This window comes from Oryx dammah, unplaced genomic scaffold, assembly GCF_014754425.2.
Source record: "Oryx dammah isolate SB20612 unplaced genomic scaffold, SCBI_Odam_1.1 HiC_scaffold_11151, whole genome shotgun sequence".
Taxonomy (NCBI): domain Eukaryota; kingdom Metazoa; phylum Chordata; class Mammalia; order Artiodactyla; family Bovidae; genus Oryx; species Oryx dammah.
In genome coordinates this window covers 931,953-955,085 of record NW_024080544.1, presented here as the reverse complement: position 1 = coordinate 955,085, position 23,133 = coordinate 931,953, and the positions used below count along the sequence as shown (strand labels likewise).

At 36.3% G+C, this 23,133-nt stretch overlaps 1 pseudogene; it reads left to right on the top strand.

Moving 5' to 3' along the window:
- Positions 1 to 23,133, top strand: part of LOC120860658 — a 95,197-nt pseudogene that overhangs the window by 71,148 nt on the left and 916 nt on the right.

Below are 23,133 nucleotides of genomic sequence, written 5' to 3'. Positions count from 1 at the left end.
TAGGTCTTTAATCCATTTTGAATAAATTTGTGTGTATGGTTTTAAGAAATATACTAATTTCATTCTTTTACGTGCACTGATTATTAAAGAGTCTGTCTTTCTCCCTGGTATATTCTTGCCTCATTTGTCATAGTTTAGGTGGCAATAGATGCATAGGTTTACCTCTTGGCTTTCTATCATGTTTCATTGATCTACATTTCTGTTTTTTTTTTTTGCCACTAACATACTCTCTTGATTACTGTAGCTTTGTAGTATAGTGTGGACTCAGGGAGCCTGATATCTCCAGCTCTGTCTTCTTTCTCAAGATTCCTTGGCTATTTAGTGTCCTTTGTGTTTCTTACAAAGTACAATTTTTTTTTTCTCTAATTCTGTGAAAAATGCCCTTAGTAATTTTGATAGGAATTGCATTGAATCTGTAGATGGCTTTCTGTAGTATATTATTTTTACAATATTTATTCTTCCAACTGAAGAACATGGAATATCTCTCCATCTGTTTGTGTCATCTTTGATTTCTTTGAAAGAAATCAAATCTCATTCCATGAGGCAACAATCACCCTGGTTTATTCCCTGTTATTTTATTTTTGCTGAAATAGTAAATTGGATTTTTCCTTTATTTATCTTTATGATCTTTCATTGTTAGTGTATTGGAATACAAGAGATTTCTGTGTATTAATTTTGTATCCTACACTTTTACCAAAATCACTGATTAGCTCTAGCAGTTTCTGGTAGCAGCTTTAGGATTTTCTGTGAAGACTATCATATCATCTACAAACAGTTACAATTGTACTTTTCCAATTTGGATTCTTTTATTTTTTTCTTCTCAGATTGCTATGGCTAGAATTTTCAAAATTATGCTGAATGCAAGTGGTGAGAGTGAACATCCTTGTCTTGTTACTGATCTTAGAGGAAATGCTTTCAGTTTTTCACCATTGACAATGATGTATTGTGTTGGTTTGTCTCATTAAAATGCTTATATTTATAGAGGTAGTTTCCCTCTAATAATCATCTGTTTTTTATTCTTCAGTTAGTTAATATGGTGTATCACATTGATTGATTTGTGTATATTGAAGAATTCTTGCGTCACTGGTATAAATCTGGTTGATTATGGTATATCAGCCTTTTCATGTGTTGTTGGATTTTGTTTGCTAGCATTTTGTTGAGGATTTATATGTATATCTTCATCAGTGATATTGGCCTTAATTTTCTTTCTACCTCTGGTTTTGGTATCAGGGTGATTGTAGCCTCATAGAATGAGCTTAGTAGTATTCTTCCCTCTGTGAGTTTTTTTGGAAGAGTTTGTGATAGATTGCTGGGAGCCAGCATGAGGAATTCCACCCGTGACAAGGTCATGCGGCAGAGCTCTGATGGCAAGGCTAATCAGACCTCAGGTTTTCCCCCTGGAATTTCCTGAGCATCTACCCCCCCCAAAAAAATAAGAATCTGCCTGCTTTTCCACTCTTCTGATATTCTCTGGAAAAAGTTAAATCAGGGCTTTAGTCTTCTGCATTTGAAAGGGATGTTTCAGCTCAAAACCCCCCTGATAGCTCTCTAGCTTGCCTAACAAGTTCCCCGGACCTCTTATAGCTTGTGAATTGCTTACAGCCCCCCAACCGTGAGAGGCACAGAGCTTAAAGCATCTTAAGATACAGAGCCTTTTCTAAGAGCTAAAAATCATATCGGTGATGGGTTTTCACTGTTGACTCAATGATTGCCACCAGGCCTCCATATTCTTTATCTTTTAGGCACCTGGGAGGATGTTAATCAATGTAAATGGGATATGGAAAAAGATATATAATAGTTTTGATGTTAGCAACACTAGACTTTTGAGTTAATTACTTTTCTCTTTGTTATATATCACTGCACTCCTCTTGTGTCCTTGCTATGTAAGAATGTAACTTTATTTAGTGCTTTCTGAGAGTGGCACCGGACTTTGGGAAGATCAACACAAATAAGTCTTCTGGTTGACAAACTCTTATCAGAAAAAAAGGCTGTAAAATGTTAATTGGCCCTTTTGGCCGGAAGATGATGTAAATTACCTAAGACTTGTGTATACAACTAGGTATGCAGAGAGAAAAGCCTGGTTTTGATAAGAGTCTGGGCTGCTAACGCTGCATAACTTTGTGTTACCCATTGATCTCTATGTATAATCAAAAAGTATAAAAGGCCTTTTGAACAATAGAGGACGGTCCAGTGGCTGGACTGGTTTCCCCCGTGTCTCCTCTCTAATTTCTGGCTGAATTCCCATCTGGGGTGTGGAGGCTCACCATGTCTACTTACTTGTCCTGGCTTTTAAGATCCATGCGAGGGGGAGCCCAGGGCGGGGCACCCCCCAATATTCAAGAGGAAGCCGGTGGCCTAACGTAGATGGTGCAAGCTCCTTGTCTGGAACTTTATTGGCTTCCCATGTAAACCAGGTTATTCAGTCTTTTTTCTCCACTTAATTTTCCTGCTATATTATTTCTTCCTAATCTAATCTTACATTTCTATATTAATAAAGAAATAAGTTCTCCTCGCCAGTGCTGTCCCCACTTCAAATTCCCTGGATCCACTGGAGCTGGACCCCAGCAATAGATAACTTTTATTTCCTTTCTAAATGTTTGATAGAATATACCTGTGAAACCATCTGGTCCTAGACTTCTGTTGCTGGAATATTTTTAACCACAGATTTAATTTAATCATTTATGACTGAATGTTCATATTTTCTATTTCTTCCTGGCTCAGTCTTGGAAGGTTATACCATTCTGAAATTTGTCCATTTCTTCCAGGTTGTCCATTTTTTGGAATATATTTGTAGTAGTCTCTTAGAATACTTTGCATTTCCTGATGTCTTTGTTGCTTCTCATTTTTCATTTTAATTTTATTGATTTGAGTCCTCTTTCTTGTTTCCTTAATGAATCTGTCTAAAAGTGTATTGATTTTAACTTCTAGAAGAACCATATTTACCTTCATTGACCTTTGCTATTGCTTTGTTTCTATTTTATTAATTTCTTATCTGCCTTTATGCTTTCTTCTACTAACTTTGGGTTTTGTTTGTGTTTCTTTCTCTAGTAGCTTTAGGTGTAATGTTGTTTATTTGAGAATTTTCATTTCTTGAGGTGAGACTATATTGCCATAAACTTCCCACTTAGAATTATTTTTGCTGCATCAAGTAGTTTGGGGTCATTGTTCTCATTGTCATTTGTTTCTAGGAAATTATTTTATTTCTTCTTTAATTTCTGCACTGAACCATTGGTTATGTGGTATGACACTGTTTAGCCTATATGTGTTTGTGTTTTTGCAGCTTTTTTCCCTATAATTGATTTCTAATCTCACAGCATTGTGGTTGGAAAAGATGCTTGATATAATTTGTTTTTTGGTTTTCTTAAATTTACTTAGATTTGACTTGTGACCCAAGATAAGATCTCTCTTGGAGAGTGATTTGTGTGCACTGGAGTAGAAAGTGCATACTTTCTACTCCTATAATGAATGAAATGTTTTGTAAGTATCAACTAAGTCTATTTGATCTAATGTGCCATTCAACATTTGTTTGTTCTTATTTAATTGATGCTTTTGAGGGCATCAAATTGACGCTTTTGAAATGTGGCATTGGAGAAGACTTTTGCAGTCCCTTGGACTGCAATGAGATCAAACCAGTCAATCCTAAAGAAAATCAGTCTTGAATATTCATTGGAAGGACTGATGCTGAAGCTGAAACTTCAATATTTTGGCCACCTGATGTGAAGAACTGACTCATTGGAAAAGACTCTGATGCTAGGAAAGATTAAAGGTGGGAGGAGAATGAGATGACAGAGGATGAGATGGTTGGATGGCATCACCGACTCAATGAACATAAGTTTGAGCAAGCTCTTGTAGTTGGTGATGGACATGGAGGCCTGGCATGCTGCAGTCCATGGGGTTGCAAAGAGTTGACTGAGTGACTGAACTGAACTGAACTGTCCTTATTAATTTTCTGTCTGGATGATCTGTGCTTTGGTGTAAGTGGGGTGTTATATTCTCCCACTATTATAATCTTACTGTTGATTTCCACTTTATGACTGTTTACATTTGCCTATGTAGAGAGGTACTCCTATGTTTGTTCTGTAAATATTTACTATTTTTATATCTTCTTTTTTGGTTGATCTCTTGATCATTGTTTACTGTCTTTCCTTGCTCTTGTAATGTTGTTTATTTTAAAGTCTATTTTTTTCTGAGATGAGTCTTGCTACTCCAACTTTCTTTTGATTTCTATTTGCATGGAATATCATTTTCCACCACCTCACTTTCAGTCTGTATGTGTTCCTGGGTCTGAAATGGGCTCTTATAAACAGCATATATACAGGTCTTGCTTTTGTATCCATTCAGGCAGTCTGTGTCTTTTGGTTGAAGTATTTAATCTATTGACATTTAAGGTAGTCATCAATATGTATATTCTTATTATAATTTTCTTAATTGTTTGGGGTTTGTTTTTATAGGTCATTTTCTTCTCTTGTATTTCTTATTAGAGAAGTTCCTTTAGCATTTGTCATTAAACTGGTTTCTTTGTGCTGAATTCTCTTAGTTTTTGCTTGTTTGTATAGACTTTGGTTTCTCCATCAAATCTGAATGAGATCCTTGCTTGGTAAAATAATCTTTGTTGTTTCTTTTTCCCTTCCATCCCTTTAAATATATCTTGCCTATCCCTCTTGCTTGCAGAGTTTCTCCTAAAAAGTAAGTTGTTAACATTATAAGGATTCCCTTGTATTTTATTTGCTTTCTTTCCCTTGTTGATTTTAATATTTTTCTTTATAGCTAGTTTTTGCTTGTTTGTTGAATATGTGTCTTGTCATGTTTCTTCTTGGATTTATTCTCTGTGGGGCTCTCTGCACTTCCTGGAATTGGGTGACTATTTCTTTTTCCATGTTAAAGCATTTTTCAATTATAATCTGTTAAAATATTTTTTCCAGGCCCTTTCTCTTTCTGTTCTTCTTTTGGGATTTCTATAAATTGAATGTTGGTTAATTTAACGTTGCCCCAGAGGGCTCTGAGACTGTCCTAATTTCTTTAAATTCCTTTTTTAATCCTACTGCATGGAAATTATTTCCATCATTCTATCTTCTACTTCACTTATCTGTTCTGTCTTATTCTGTTATTGATTTCTTCCAGTGTGTTTTTCATTTAAGTTATTGCATTGTACATCATTGTTCTTTAGTTCTCCAAGGTCCTTGTTAAACATTTCTTGTATCTTTTCAGTGCATGTTTCCATTCTATTTTGTAGATCTGGATCATCTTTACTATCAGTATTTTGAATTATTTTTTCTGGGAGATTGCTTATTTACTCTTCATTTATTTGGCCTTGTGGATTTTTACCTTATTCCTTCATCTGCAACATATTTCTCTATCATCTCATTTTGTCTAACTGGCTGTATTTCTAGTTTCCTCTCTGCAGTCTATAGCGTTATAGTTCTTCTTGCTTCTGGTGTCTGCCCACTGATGGGTGAGATTGGTCCACTGGCTTCCGCAGGCTTCTTGGTGGGAGGGAAGGTTGCCTACCCTCTGGTGTGTAGAGCTGAGTCCTTTTCATCTAATGGGCTGGGTTTCATCAGGTTCTGTGTGTTCAGGTGTCTGTGATCTTATTACCACTTTAGGCAGCCTTATGTGCTAATAGGTGGGACTGTGTTCCACTCTTGCTTGTTGTTTGGCATGGGGCATCCACCACTAGAGTCTGCAGCTCTAGGGAGAACTCAGCCTTGTTGTTGAGATGGAGTCCTCCAGGAGAGTTCATGCTGATTAACATTCCCTAGGGCTGGGAAATCTCTGGTGGTCCAGTGTCTCAGACTTAGAAGCTCAGCCCCAAACCTGGCTGGGAAATCAAGACCCTACAAGTCACATGGTGCAGCCAAAAATTAAATAAATAAATAAGAGAGGAAAAGAAAATAGACAAATAAAACATATGATAAATGATAATAGCAATAGCAAACAAAAGCACTAGAACAACCAATAACTGAATAATAAGAACAAACAAAAAGAAATCTAACAAGAACAAAAATAAAAAACAGAAAGCAAACTCAAAATAAAAAAGAAAAGGAAAGGAAACATAAAACAAAACACAGTAACAATCAAAAGAAAAAAGAATTAAAAGAAAGAAGAAAAACAAAAACAAGAAAAAGACATAACCAAACAGTAAACTAAAAAAATATATTTAAAAAGATAAAAAAGTAAAAAACACAAAATAACAGAACAAAAGATAAAACAAAATGTAACATTAATAATTATATGTTCCTGAGGCCCCACTCTCAGTTTCTTTACCAGTACAGTGAACTACAGCCAATCCCCATCTCCCCAGGAGGCCCTCTAATACCTTGTCAGAGCTATGGACTAACTCTGGGCACTATGGAGGCACCGCACTCTGTACTGGCCTACTGCCCATGTGTACATGCCCCCAAAATCCATCGTTGCCAAAATTATACCAGTTATATCACAACTTTCTCCATTGTGGGGTTACTCATTGTCCATCCATATATTCCACAGACACAGGGTTTACCAAGCAGACCAAGGGGATTTAATCTGTGGGGGAGACAGCTGCACAGAGAGACTGCCATTCCTCTTCCTTAGTCTCACAAACCCTGTGGCTGCACTTTCTCATTTTTTTTTTTTTGGCCCAACCTCTGCATGTGTGCCACCCTCAGGCATCTTTTCCTTGCCCAGTTGAGATGGGGTGAAAGCAGTGGCTGATTGGGACTCTCAGGCTAATTAGGGCACTTATGCACTCAGGCCAGTGTGAGATAAGGCAGCCACAGCTGGGGTGTGTGTGAAGTTCCTGTGGTGGCATGGACCAGCAGGAAGTTGCAACAACTTGGTAATGCTCCCTCTGGAGGACATCCCTCCCAGTGCCCAAAGAGACGAGCTCTAGTGGTTAGAGAAGGGTGCTGCAATGGCGGCCCAGCCCCTTACATGCCACTCTACAATGACGCCTCATTTCCAGGGTAGATCAGGCTTCCTTGAGGAGCATTTCTAGCCATAACGCCCTTCATTTCAGTTTCCTCAGTTTGTTTCTGTGCAGCCAACAGCAGTCTTCTCTCCAGATCTGCGCTCCTAAAACATGCTTTAGCATGTAGCCCCCTGCCAGCATTACTGGCTTCCTGCCTCAGGCAGGGGCACCCATGATTGATTCTGATAGGCTTTGGCATGGGAAGCATGCAGGCCCACATGCTTTGACTGGATCCTGTGCAGTCAAAAGGAGACTTTAGCAGTAGCAGTGCTCAGGACACCAGAGTCTTCACTGGCTAGCTTTTGCATTTTAATTTAATTGTTGTTTTAGAAAGCACAGGTAATTGGGGAATTCAGATACAGGTACAAGGGACCTGAATATTCACATAAGAAAGATGTATATATATGGAAACAATGAAGTTCAAAACCTAAATTTCAGTAAAATAAAGAAGTAAGGTAAAAAATCAAATTTGGAAATACTAGGATGAACTTTGACAAAACAAACACTGATTAAAACATTTCTTGTATGTTGTATTTATTGTTTCCTTTCTGACTTTTAGAGTTTATACTCCTTTTTACTTCTCATCTCATACTAGTACACTGTATTCATATGTTCATTCAAAGTTATCCCTTTTGTATTTTCCTGTATTTTGTTTATTATTCCATTTCTTTTTTCTTTTTTTTTTTACTTTACAATACTGTATTGATTTTGCCATTATTCAATTTCTTTTTATTGTATTGTTTTCCTCCTTTTCTTCTGGTCTGTTTCCCTGTACCTCTCCATCCCCATATGCACCTATTTTCCTTACCTAATGTGCTCTGAAATATGCATGAAACATTATCAAATATGGGATGCTGTTGAGGGTGTGTGCTTTAATTTACAAACATTACATTTAAATATGAATTGTTATTTTGTTCCTTTTATTCTCAACATCAATATTTGGAGATATATTCATGCTTTTTTATATGTTTCTAAGTTGTTATTTCTTTCCACCTAAAAATATTTAGCTCACCACATTTTACTTATGCGTTCTCCACAAATTGCTCAGGTTTGAGCCTATAACCAAAGGAATGATGAAGTGATACATTCTTTCAAAAGGGTTTTTTTTTTTTTTTTTAGTTTGTCCAAAAACGGAATTGGATTGTGTTTTAGATGATATACAATTAAAGGTCACTCTACAGTGTTAGAGGATGCTATTTAACTAAAAAACTAGGTTAACAAAACTCTTGGAAGGGCTTGAGTAGGTAATATCAGGGAACATTGCTATCACCTCTCAGAATCACTCCTAGTTTCCATAGCATCAGTAAGTGGAGGCATATCAGGAAGCAGAGGGAAAAAAATGAAGCAAACAAACAAGAAAAAACCTTCCAATGTTCATGCATAGTAGAAGCAACTGGAAAACTAAAGTTGAAATACCATCCTTCATTTTTTATTTCGTAATTCATTATTTTGCTTTAACAAGAACAAAAATCAAACAAAAATTCACAGCTCTTCCACCTATCCACCCCACTCACTACAAATTTTGTTTCTGCTTGCTCAGCCTCTCAGTATTTGCTGTCCCTATTGTTGGTGAAAGGAAGGAAAATGGAACTGTCAGAGCCAAGGGTTCTATACTGAGTCATATTATGAAGCAGAGTTAGTGTAAGAAGACAAATTAAAAGGATGATGGAAAATAGAAAAAGAAGAAATCAGTTCAGTTCAGTTCAGTTCACTAAACAAAACAGGAACATATGTGATCTGAGAATCAGAGTATTTAGAAAATTAGAGTTATTGAGGTGACTGCTGGGGTTGTGAAATGATGAGAGAGGACTTGGGAAAAGAGATGGGAAAGAGAACTGGTAAAAACATTATTAAAAACGTCTATATCTTAGGAGGAGGTTTGCTCCTTTAAATCTTTTCAGAGTCATAAATACTTAAACTGCCTTTCAATTTTCTATGCAAGCCTGGTGATTATTTAATTACAATTGTGCTCAAAGTTGACTAAGGGTAGCTCAAATTTATGTGGGTTCACTTAATTCATTTTAGCCTTAGAACAAAAATTTCTAAAATGTAATTGCACCTTTAGGTTACATTTCTTTACTTACTAGATTTTTGTATGCATGTGCATATGCATGTGTGCCTCTAAACCCTAGAAGACTTAATTGTAATGTTAGTTTTCCTACTGGTTATATGGAATGTTGTGTCACACTGCTGAAGTATTTGCTTTATAAGGAATAGAAAAGTACCTTTTAGAAAATGCTAGTTACCACTGAAGCCTGTATTCCTACAAACTAGGTAGCTAAATGCTTTCTTTTTAAATTTTTTAAATTTTTTTATTATTTTTTGCCACACTGGATCTTCATTGATGCATGTGGGCATTCTCTAGTTGTGGTGAGCTGAGGTTACTCTCTAGTTGTGACATAGAGGCTTAGTTGCTCCACAGCAGAGCAGGTAGAATTTTCCTGAACCAGGGATTGAACCTGTGTCCCATGCACTGGCAGGTGAATTGTTGACAACTAAATCACCAGGGAAGTCCTAAATGCTTTCTGTACAGTGAATTTACATTAGCTATTTTGGCTTCCCTGGTGGCTCAGACAGTAAAAAATCTGCCTGTAAATGCAGTAGTCCCAGGTTCGATCACTGGGTCTGGCAGTAATTTTTCCTGGAGAATTCCATGGACAGAGGAGGCTGGCAGGCTATAGTCCATGAGGTCGCAAAGAATAAAACATGACTGAATGGCTAACACATACATACAAAGAATCAAATCTGTGTAAATATATGGACATAATAATAAATGTTTTAATCTTAACACAGTTAAATCATTCTGATTTATAAAACTGACATTAACCAACATTAGTGATTTCTAAAAGGAGGTCCTAGGATCTGGGATGTTGATGACCCTTTTAGGAGGTATGTGAAATCAAACTATGTTCACAACAAGGCTAACATGGTATTTGCTTTTTTTATACTTTAATTCTCTCATGCGTGTAGAGTGGAGTTTTCCAGCAGCTACATCCCATTTATTGCAACAGATTAAATGCAGAAGCAGACATGAGAATCCATCCATCTTCTATTAAGGCAGATACTTTTTAACTTTTGATAAACATAAAATGATGCTAAGCTTTTCACTATTTTTTTTTGAAAAATACAGCCATTTTCATAAAATGTTTATGCTAGCAAACAATGATTCATTATTGCTAGTTTGAAATGTATTATAAATAACTGTTTTCAAGTTTCTCATTTTAATTTCTTAAATTATGAAATTCAACAGATGTAGTCAATAACAACAACAAAAATTTGGGGACATTAACATATTAATTAAGAGTGCAAAGCAGTTCTTAGACCATAAAGATTGTCAATCAACTATCCTTCTAAAAAAAAAAAATAAATTAGAAAAAAAAAAAAAAAGAAACCAGTGGAGTGGGGGGAAGATTGACCATCTCGGTCCTTAAAGCTTTTAAAATAAATACATTTTTCAGAATAGAGAGGCTACTGTTGTTTTTTCTTTTGGGGTTTTATATATATCTTTGCTGAAGAATTAAAAACTGAAGATAACAAAAAGAGAAGGAAGGACTGATGAAAGGTCGGGAAGACAATAAAGAAGACATTGCAAACAGAACAGAAGGAAACAAATTCATTCGTTCTCCATACATCATATGTCAAATAGACACTGTTTCTTCTATATGAATAAATAAACTACAAGAAATATCAGAAGTCCACTGCCTCTACTCTCAAAACAAAATTCATGCCAGACTCTTTGGATAATATAAAGTACGAAAGGTAAAATATATAGATCTTTAAGATAAAAAAGTCATGTTGTTGTTGTTTAGTTGCTCAGTTGTGTCGGACTCGTTTGCTACCCCAAGGACTGTAACCTGCAAAGCTCCTCTGTCCATGGGATTTCCCAGGCAAGAATACCGGAGAGGGTTGCCATCTCTTTCTCCAGAGGTAATACATTTCTTATATTTCATTTTTGGAGTCATTAGGGGACAGTGCTTTTATTTCATAACACTTTCTAGTTCTTTATCACTTAAAATAAATGCATACAATAATCAAAAATCTTAGAAGTCATTAAGTAATTTTAAGAGTATGGTATAGAGACACTGTACCTATGGCATAGCCAATGTAATACCAAATCAGTAATTCTATTTAGTGCTTAAAATGTAGTGCTAGATTACTTAATGATGCTATTAGTGATATTTGCAGTTATTGGGCTGGCACATACAATTAGTATTTAGGATACAGTTTTTCGGTAGGAAAAAAAAACACGAATTTCACTAATTGTCTCTAGTTCTGCTTCTATTAACTACATACATTCTATATGCTACTAGTCTTATCACCTGTTTCTGAGTTAATTAAAATTCATATCTACAAGCATAAAACAAAATAAAAAAACATTCTGCTCAGTTTTTTATATGTTAAACAAATAATTTTGGAAGAACAAATTTAAACATTCATCTGCAGAAAATTCAAGAGAATTAAAAATATGCATATGCCAAATTAAACTTGTAAGAAGTTGTAAAAAAGTTGTAAAAATAACTTTGCATTCTCATTATAATAGTTAAGAATCATGCCAGTCCATCAGTTGGTTTAGAGATACATTCTTTGTTTTCAGAAAAGAATTATTTATTTATGTATTTTTTTGAATGAAAGAATTTACCCCCAGAAGACTTTTTTGATTTGGGCTTTTTATCTGAAAACAGCTAAAATATATTTTAATTTGCTCTGTAAGTTCCTAAATCAACCTGAGGTATAATTTCTTTTTGGTTGGTATTTTATTATTTCAGTTTTAGTAAATAATTTCTAAACAATAGTATAAATTGCATGGAGGACTCTTTTTTCCTTTTTATTTGTTAGAATGAAATCATATATGGTGTCACAGTCGCATCTAGCAGCAGTGACTTGAGTTTTAAGATTTTATTATATATGACTCATCATTTGTGACAATGTATTTATAACAGACAGTGTTTTACAATTAAGACCATAACAGTGCACTTTAGTTATGTTCATTTGTGTTATTAATGAAGACATAAAGATGTTAGGTATGACTAATCTTAGCAGATTTTATTCGAGGAGAATCACTCTAATTGGGACCAAATTAAATGAGTAAATTTTCCTGTGACTTTAATTTATTCTGTAAACATTCAAGCTGCTTGGCTTCCCTCAATTGGGAATTGGCAAGTGTCGTGTTGTTATAAGCTGATACACATCCTGTAGTAAGGGCTCTGTGTTATAGTGTGCTTTTTGCTTTAAGAACAAGTCATTTTTAAATTGTCAGAATAAAATGTTATATATTTATATGTGTGTGTTAGTCAGTCTGTTGTACTCAACTCTTTGAAACCCCATGGATTGTAGTCTGTCAGGCTCAGCTGTCCATGGGATTTCTCAGGCAAGAATTCTGGAGTGGATTGCTATTTTTCTTACCCAGGGGATCTTTCCGACCCATGGGTCAAACTAGGGTCTCCAGCACTGTAGGCAGATTCTTTACAGTCTGGCACATCAGAGAAGCTCATATACAATATTTTGATAAACAAAATATCTATATCCATCTTATGTATGGATTAGGCACCAGAAATTGAATTCCTAAAATACAATCTTCCTTGTAACAACAACAAAGATAAAGATAGAAAAAAAGTAAGATGCTATGTTTGAAAAACATCTCTTCAGAGACAAAAATCTTTCAAATATATATATGTACAATTGATCTCAAGTGAAATTCAGACAAATAAAGAGTTTTACCAGGTGGAACTCCCCCCCCCCCAAAATCTTTCTCTATGATCTACTTCATTAAAACAACTATGTCAAAATTTGGATGATCCGTTCATGTTCTCCATTGCTTCTGAAGTATTTTTTTTTAATAACTGCAACACACCTGTGTAGATTTCCAACTTCATTGAAGCCAAACCAAAAACTGGTTTTTCATTCTTATTTCTTTGAACTTGATGCATCCATGAATGGCCCTATTTCTTAAAGTTCTTTCCAGCTTTGGCTTATTTGACATCCTTTTAAGTGATTCTCCTACATACATGATATTGCCTCTTCAGTGTCCAGTTTTAGTTCTTATTTCTCTATGTCTCTAAAACATGGTGTTCTCCAAGTTTTCATCTTTGTCCCTGACCTCTTTCGTGCCTGAACCTTTGCAACCACATGGACTGTAGCCTACTAGGCTCCTCCATCCATGGGATTTCCCATGCAAGAGTACTGGAGTGGGTTGCCATTTCCTTCTCCAGGGGATCTTCCTGACCCAGGGATTGAACCCAGATCTCCTGCATTACATGCAGATGCTTTACCATCTGAGCCACCAGGGAAGTTTCCCTAAAATATGGTGTTCTCCAAGTTTCCATCTTTGTCCTTGACCTCTTCTTAAGATATCATTCTTGAGATATAAACCCTCTTATTTGATGCATCAGCTAAACTATACTAACTGACTTTCAAATCAAGATCTATCACCTTAAACACAGGCACTCAATTGTACCTGGTCCACTTCCTTCAGAGCTGCACAATTGAATCCATATTAGTGTCTCCAAAGTTGAACTCAATATTTTTCCCCTAAAGAATGCATCTCAGCTAAGCCCACTATTTTTGAGCAACAAGAGTTTTCCCACTGTTCCACTTTGCCCAGGGGGTTCCATGTAGTGTCTTATTTACTTATCTACATCTTTCATTGAAATATAACATCTGAGAGGGCAGAGTTTGTTTCTTGTTTGTTTTGTTCACCATGGTGTACTTAGGTCTGCTGTCCAAGAAGAACAGAGCTAATGCTCAGTCACTCTTCCAGGTTACCAGCCTGCATGCCCAACTACTACACAAGTCCTCTTGATTGTTCATACTAAAAGTCTCTGGAATCCAATGCCCTGTCACATTTTTAGTTTTTTCTTTTATGATCTATGGCTACAAATGTTACAACAGCTCCCTAACTGATTTCTTTGCTTCAAGGCTATTCATCTACAGAATTACCTCCTTTTGATTACAACTACACAATGATTCCATTTCCTTAAGATGATGTATAAGTCTTTTCACAATGGAGCCGCTACTTACTTCAGTATCATTTCAGGCTCTGTACTTTCCAGGGGCTCCAGCATCAACCCATATTCATTAACTTTACAGAACACATGAATTTGAAACAGCACACTGTGCACCTATCACAGAGCTGGATAGACATAGATATTGATATAGGTATAAGTTTAGATACCTATGGATATAAAGGAGAGATAAAAAAGCCTTCCTCAGTAATCAATGCAAAGAAATAGACAAAACAATAGAATGGGAAAGACTAGAGATCTCTTCAAGAAAATTAGAGATACTAAAGGAACATTTCATGAAAAGATGGGCACAATAAAGGACAGAAGGTATGGACCTAACAGAAGCAGAAGATATTAAGAAGGGGTGGCAAGAATACACAGAAGAACTATACAAAAAAGATCTTCTGATCCAGATGATCATGATAGTGTGATCACTCACCTAGAGCCAGACACCCTGGAATGTGAAATCAAGTGGGCCATACATAGGAAGCATCACTAGGAACAAAGCTAGTGGAGGTGATGGAATTCCAGTTGAGCTATTTCAAATTCTAAAAGATGATGTTGTGAAAGTGCTGCACTAAATATGCCAGCAAATTTGGAAAACTCAGCAGGGGCCACAGGTCTGGAAAGGGTCGGTTTTCATTCCAGTCCCAGAGAAAAGTGAAAGTGAAGTCACTCAGTCGTTTCCAACACTTTGCGACCCATGGACTGTAGCCTGAATAGTGGAGTGGGTTGCATTTCCTCCTCCAGGTGATCTTCCCACCCAGGGAATCAAGCCCGGGTCTCTACTATTGCGGACAGATGCTTTACCCTCTGAGCCACCAGGGAATCCCAAAGAAAGGCAATGTCAAACAATGCACAACTGCACTCATCTCACACGCTAGTAAAGTAATGCTCAAAATCCTCCAAGCCAGGCTTCAACAGTACATGAACCGTGACCTTCCAGATATTCAAGCTGGTTTTAGAAAAGGCAGAGGAACCAGAGATCAAATTGCCAACATCTACTGGATCATCAAAAAAGCAAGAAAGTTCTAGAAAAACATTTACTTCTGCATTATTGACTATGCCAAAGCCTTTGACTGTGTGGATCAAAACAAACTGTGGAAAATTCTTAAAGAGATGGGAATACCAGACCACCTGGCCTGCCTCTTGAGAAATCTGTATGCAGATCAGGAAGCAACAGTTAGAACTGGACATGGAACAACAGACTGGTTCTAAATAGGGAAAGCAGTATGTCAAGGCTGTATATTGTCACCCTGCTTATTTAACTTCTATGCAGAGTACATCATGAGAAACACTCAAGATTGCTGGGAGAAATACCAATAACCTCAGATATGCAGATGACACGCCACTAATGGCAGAAAGTGAAGCAGAAGTAAAAAGCCTCTTGATGAAAGTGAAAGAGGAGAGTGAAAAAGTTGACTTAAAGCTCAACATTCAGAAAACTAAGATCATGGCATCCACTCCCATCACTTGATGGCAAATGCATGGGGAATCAGTGGAAACAGTAACAAACTATTTTTTGGGCTCCAAAATCACTGAAGATGGTGACTGCAGACATGAAATTAAATGATGCTTGCTCCTTGGAAGAAAAGTTATTACCAACCTAGACAGCATATTAAATAGCAGAGACATTACTTTGCCAACAAAGGTCTGCCTAGTCAAAGCTATGGTTTTTCCAGTAGTCTTATATAGACATGAATGTTGGACTATGAAGAAAGCTGAGTGCCGAAGAATTGATGCTTTTGAATTGTGCTGTGGGAGGAGACTCTTGAGAATCCCTTGGACAGCAAGAAGATCAAACCAGTTCATCCTAAAGGAAATCAGTCCTGAATATTCATTCCGAAGGACTGATGCTGAAGCTGAAACTCCAATACTTTGGCCACGTGATGCGAAGAACTGATGTATTTGGAAAGACCCTGATGCTGGGAAAGATTGAAGGCAGGAGGAGAAAGGGACAACAGAGGATGAGATGGTTGGAAGGCATCACTGATTCAATGGACATAAGTTTGAGTAAGTTCCAGGGGTTGGTGATGGACAGGGAGGTCTGGCGTGCTGTAGTCCATGGGGTTGCAAAGTCAGACATAACTGGACGACTGAACTGATATAGATATAAGCATAGATATGGATGTATAGGTGCTTCCCCAGTGGCTCAGTAGTAAAGATTCCACAGGAGATATGGGTCCAATTCCTGGGTCAGGAAGATTTCCTGGAGGAGGGCATGGCAACCCAGTCCAGTATTCTTGCCTGGAGAATCCTATGGACAAAGGAACCTGGTGGGCTACAGTCCACAGGGTCACAAAGAGTTGGACATGACTGAAGCAGCTTAGCACAAACTCACAGATAGATGTATAGATGTAGAAGTGGATATAGATCTCGAGGCCGATTAGGTATTTTTAGTCATTTTGAGTCAATTCTTCTATTCATTCTAAGCCAATTCACATGTCCTTGGTGAAGAACTTTCTTCAACGCACAGAGCGGTGTTCTCCCATGTCATTCTACAGAATACTGAGAATATCTCTTCTATAGGTACTTTGGACTTTGCATTTACATGTTATTGTATAAACTCCTTAAGTGTCACGATGGTGTACCATGGTATATGACACAGTGTAACATAATCAGTATTAGAAACATTTGTAAAGGTATGCGTCAATTAAAAAAGAGACAATTTATAATAATTATCAAATTAATCTATCAAATGAAGAAAATAAATTTAGTTTTTATTTTTTAATATAAATTTATTTATTTTAATTGGAGGTTAATTACTTTACAATATTGTATTGATTTTGCCACACATCAACATGAATCTGCCACAGGTATACATGTGTTCCCCAGCTTGAACCCACCTCCCTCCTCCCTCCCCATACCATTCCTCTGGGAAGTCCCAGTGCACCAGCCCCAAGCATCCAGTATCACGCATCGAACCTGGACTGGCAATTTGTTTCATATATGATATTATACATGTTTCAATGCCATTCTTCCAAATCATCCCACCCTCTCCCTCCCCCACAGAGTGCAAAACAGTTCTATACATCTGTGTCTCTTTTGCTGTCTTGCATACTGGGTTATCGTTACCATCTTTCTAAATTCCATATATATGATTAGTATACTGTATTGGTGTTTTTCTTTCTGGCTTACTTCACAAAACAGCTATCCAAGTATCAGTGGCAAAAAGAAATTCAAATTAGGGATCTTACAAATAAAAATCCATTTCAGAACTCTTTTCATAAATACAAGACTATTAAGTAATAAAAAAAAAAATGCTGAGATAGAAAACAAGAAATAAGTATTTACTTACATGAAAAACACTTGGAACACTCTTCTTGTCTATTGTTAATTTTAATTGGTAAGTATATTAGATATTAAAAAGGTTTATAGTTGAGAATGTGATTTTTGCTAACACCCGCATTGCTCTGAGAATTCAACATTAAATTGTTAAATGACTTAAAACTGTTTAATGGCTATTCTATTAAAAGTTTTCAAAATTCTCCTGGTCAAACATGCAGTTATCACCAATAATATAGACCATTACACATTAAGTGTGCTGATTTCCACTGTAAAACAAATATACTGTTACCCTTCAGGGCCTGTCACTGTTGGTGGCATTGTCCTAACGGTTCACTATGAGTGCAGAACACCCACTGCTGTCATTTTCCAGCAAATATTGTGAATTTTTTCTTGTCTCATATTGTTTTCCACTGAGTTTTGATATAATTTCTTCTTCTGCTGGGTTCTTATCACCATCTCCTCTCTCATTAGCAGAAGCCTGAGCTGACATGATGCCACCTTGTTCAGCCTTCTGGTTTTCCATGGGACTATCCATCAGAGATTCCTTTCTCTTCACTATAAGACTGCCAACCTTGGCCAGCTAATAATTAAGTACTGGTTAATGCTGGATGAAAAAATTCCATTATATTGTACTTGGATACCTGAAGTGATGTATTTTCATCTCAGGAATGTCTCTTCACCAACTGCAACTGAAAGCAAGTTCACAGTGTATTATTCTCTCCCTTCGTATAAAGTTTGTGTACATTCACAAATGATGTGGCACAGGAAATAATGAGAGGTGTATAAAAGCCGTGTCATGGAGCTATACTATATTGATTAATTTTGTTGCTGTATTAAATGGGTCTGGTATCCTTACAAGAAAGATGCTATTTAAGCACAAAATAATGGTTTTGTGTCTGTACTTGCATAGTTTATAAATTATATCTCAAAATTTCACAGACACAAAGCAAGTTTTTACCATTGTCAGCAGCAAAGCCACAGAAAATTTCCAGAGAGAGCCTTCTCCATTAAGGAAACAATTGCCAGTGGAGTCCTAATCCCTTCATTGTTATCAGTTACCTTGAGTGAAGTCTGGTGGTGAGTCAGAAAGAACACAGCCCAATTTCTGGGTGCTAGGCTGAAACTGACATGGTGACAGGAAACTACTTTTTTTTTTTTAAATTTACAAAGAGCACAAACCAGATATAAATAGAATTGATGACAAATAAATACATTTGGATCACCAAAATGTAATCTCTTCTAAACAAACAGTACATGTTGTGAAAACTGTATTTTCCTCCATAACTGTGGACTGTCTTGTGCCAATTAGCATTTTGAATTAAGTATTATTATCGAGGCAAAACACTAGAATGAGAGAATCTACAGTTATTCACTTTTTGAAGTGTTGACATGGAAGTTTCACTAAAACCTCACTTCATGTAAGTTCCTAATACATGTCACTTGAATGAATCATGTCTCTGAGAATAAACAAAAATGCTATAAACTGCCAACCAGTATGTTTAGTATGGCATTAATCTTGTTAGGCACTTGTACTAAAATTATTTTCCATTTATTGCATTTTCTGTACATCAGGTCTGTTCTTTGGATCTGGTACTTGTTAGTGGTGATTTGATTAATCAAAATAGGTTTTGGGTTAGTGAACCGGTTAAAAACACATGGTGGAGGCAGGCCATTTGAGCTTGAGTTTCAGCTAGACTGCTGCTGCTGCTGCTAAGTTGCTTTAGTCGTGTCCGACTCTGTGCGACCCCATAGACGGCAGCCCATTAGGCTTCCCGTCCCTGGGATTCTCCAGGCAAGAACACTGGAGTGGTTACCTTCTCCAATGCATGAAAGTGAAAAGTGAAAGTGAAGTCGCTCAGTCGTGTCAGACTCTGTGCGACCCCATGGCCTGCAGCCTACCAGGCTCCTCCGCCCATGAAATTTTCCAGGCAAGAGTACTGGAGTGGGTTGCCATTGCCTTCTCAGCTAGACTACTAGAATAAAATGGACAGTTCACCTAAAGCATACCTGTTTCAATGCCTTGTGTATAGTTGGTGGTGGTGGAGTCACGTCCGACTCTTGTGACCCCATGGACTGTGGCCCACCAGGCTCCTCTGTCCATGGGATTCTCCAGGCAAGAATACTGGAGTGGATTGTCATTTCCTTCTCCAGGGAATCTTCCCAACCCAGGAATCGAACCTGGGTCCCCTGCATTGTAGGCAGATTCTTTACCAACTGAGAGCTACAAAGGAAGCCTCAAATGTCTAGTTTGCTCTCAACAAATGTTAATAGCTCTGAAGCGCAAGATCAGCTATTAAAATTTTGACACTTTGCAACTTGTTGATGTTTTTATTAGATGTTGTATGTTAAAGTATATATATAACTCTTCTTATAGTCTCAATTACTAGTTTGGGGGTTACTCTGAGTTCCCTAAAAATTCCGAAAATCCCTAGGATAGCGACTGGCATTCCTAATTAGAACACGATTGCCATCTAGTGGTAACAATTGCTATCTACAGGCTTACTGGTGAACAGAAATGTAGGCGGTGAAAATGTTCTGCTCCTGCTTGAAAATGCAGGCTGTTGGAGAGAATCTTGACAAACTAATGAGGCTTCCTATATGGACACTACCCAACCAATAAAAATGTTTTAAGACAAGTTTCATCAGAGTGTGGGGGAAATTTAGTTCCTGGCCCACAGGAAGCATACAGTCTAGTTCTATACAGAAAGACCTCTGGTGGTGGTAGTTGAGTCGCTAAGTTGTGTCCGATTCCTTCGACAGCATGGACTATAGCCTGCCAGGCTCCTCTGTCCATGGCATTCTCCAGGCAAGAATACTGGAGTGGGCTGTCATTTCCTTCTCAAAATGTACACCTGTGGTGGATTCATGTCAATCTATGCCAAAACCAATACAGAATTGTAAAGTAAAAATTAAAAATAAATAAATAAATAAATAAAGACCTATATACAATGCTTAAACCGGATTATACAAATTTGATAAAAGAAAGCTGTGAGTCCAGGTATAAAACAAGCAAATACCCATCTTGAAGAAAGATGGGTATTTAAGGAAGATAATTCTCATTTGGTGCAAAATGTCAAAAAATGTCAAGTTAATGCACCCGAGAGATAGGAAAGTGATGGAAAATAGGAAAGAGATGGGAAATAATCAAGGTGCAGTACGAATAAGAAAATCCTTTAAAGTCATTTAGAATATAAGAAGCCATTAGAAATTTTTATCTCAGATTGGGAAGATTGGTGTGTAAACAGAGACAAGAGCTTATAAACAAATAGATCCTAGTTCAAATTGATCCTACTTCTTTCTTCATATAAGAAGATCTTGGTAATGCAATGCTATATGGAATGGAAGTTAGACATCTATGAATGTATTAAAATAGTCATTCTTGTACTGAAGACTTATCTAAGAAAAAATGGAAGTCCTTATCTAAAGAAAGATACTGTATGTAAACTAATACTAAACTTTATTTTTAAATTTTTAAGATTTAAAGTTTTACTTCTGTTTTCTAAATTATTTGTTTAACTTCCAATGTTTTCTGTTCTTTTCTAAGGAAGAACTTTTTTGCTAGACAAAGATGTTGCAGAGGGTGAGGACAAGAATCTCTTAGAAGTCAGTTATGTCCACAGCTTCTGTGAGCATAGGCTTGCACTATGAGCACCAAAACAGCCAAATAGAGCTCTCTCTCTCACACACCACTTAATGGATGCAGTTGCAGACATTATCAAGACATCTACAAAATAGTCTATGTTCTTTAGTGCTGGTAACTGAAACAGCTGTTAAATTAATTAAGTCAGTATATTTTCCAAGTCTGATTAGGATATGTTTATTTCTGCTTTCACAAAACAGCTGTGATGTAAGTAGTAAAACTGATGTTCTAAGAAACCTAAAATAAAATCAAAATCATCATAAGTTGTCCAGTTCAAGTGAAAGCTTACTTTTAGATCTTCATGTTTTATTTACACTTATAGGGAACACTAGTGTATATGGGCAATGCAAGATTTTAACATCTTTAATTTTGTTTGTAAGTATTTTCACACTTGTTATTCTTTTTAACATAAAGTATAGAGGACTGAAACATCAAAACATAATATGATATGCAAATGCTGAAAGTGGCTTTATTAAGCAAAGAAGGTAATCCAAGAAAAAGGACTAAACTTGATTTGAGTATTGCTCTGGGTTTCCCTGTGTTTTATGGTACGTTTATTGGGATATAATTGGAGTTATGGTCTACTAACAAGAATCTAGAAGCTTATTTGAGTCATATGAAAGGAGAGGGGAAAAAAAAGAGGGTACAGTTTAAAGAAAAAATCTGTAACAAAAATAAGACAAAAGCTCAGAGGCAACTCAGCTGCTCCAGATGTTCTGCATCTGCTCACTTGCCCACTGGGGACCAGGAGATAAAGAGATTAACACATTTACACAAAGATAACCATCTCAACAAGCTCAGATAAGCAACATGACAGCTAGGTCCAGGTACCCTAACCAGAGTATGGAGAAAATGACTCACTAAACCACTTAACTCACTTACAAATGATATTTTAATTGATTTAATGTTCAAATGCTACTACGGTAGACTATGAACTAGTAATTTTTTTTTTAAAGTCACTTTCATTCTGAACTAGGATTTTATAAGAGGTAATGAGTAATACTCATGTTTTTAATTACAATTGTAAGTGAGGACAGTATTTTAAAATCCCATTTTCACATGAGAATAATAGAAAATCTTAGTTTGATGCATGTGAGAAAATTGGGAAAACAGGGGAGTTAGTTTCCTCTTGGCAGACCTACAAGGAAATTTTTTTTTTTTTAGTTTCTTACTTTCTGCAGTTGTTTTTTCTAATTTCAAACGTTGAACTGCATATTCCTGAACCCTGTGGATGTAATAGGATACCAAGGTGAATATGATCTAAATACTTACTTCTCATACTTTTCAAATATGCAGCACAAAGATATAGTCCATCACATCAAAATTCTCAAAATTTCAGGAAGATGTTGAAGTAAAAAAAGAGTCATATTGCCACATATAACACACGAGAGGATGTTAATATATAATATATAGTATTAACATAAAATACCATAAAATGGAACAATATAAAGTCATCTATCCTGAAATCTTGCTGAAATGTGTCCATATAGCCCAGTGACCCTTAAATTAAGACTTGAAGCTAACAGTCTAAATTTGAAATAATAGAAATTAACGAGGTTCATCCTTTCCTTCCTTCCTCTCTAAATTATCAGATACCCTTCAAAGTCCCATTATGTCATCTTGTTACAAATATTTCTGGCCCATTCTTACAATATCACTTCCTTTATAAAAGTCAAAATATATCTTTATATATAAGCCTTTATTAAAAAAGGAAAAATGATTTAATCCATCCACATTATTTGAAACATAAATTTCCTTATTCATGTTAATTGTAGGAGGTGCCATGAATCATGTGACTGGTAGTGTTTCCTTGTTTACATTGGCTACTATTTTCATGGTACACTGAGAGGGCCATTTCTAACAAAATGTAAACGGATTTTTCTCTTGAAACCTCATTCCTGACTTCATATCTCTCCTACTATTACCACTTTACCCTATGTCTTGATGTGACTGACCTACATTTTTGATTAATTTTTTAGTTGAAAAAATTCCTGTAAGCCATTTTAAATCCTTTCTGAAACAACACTAGTTGAAAGAAAATACATGTAATACATGAGATAATGACTCAAACGCCAAATTATAAAATCACATGTAATATAAAGGTGTTCTAGAAAGTGGAGCAAACTATAAACAAGCTCAACCTCTGTACCCCCCATTAAGGCTGGATGTGCTCAATTATAATAAACACTTAAAGACAAAACCCCACTGCACAATAAAAGAAAATGCTTTAAGCCTTTAGACTTTGGATCTATTTTGTA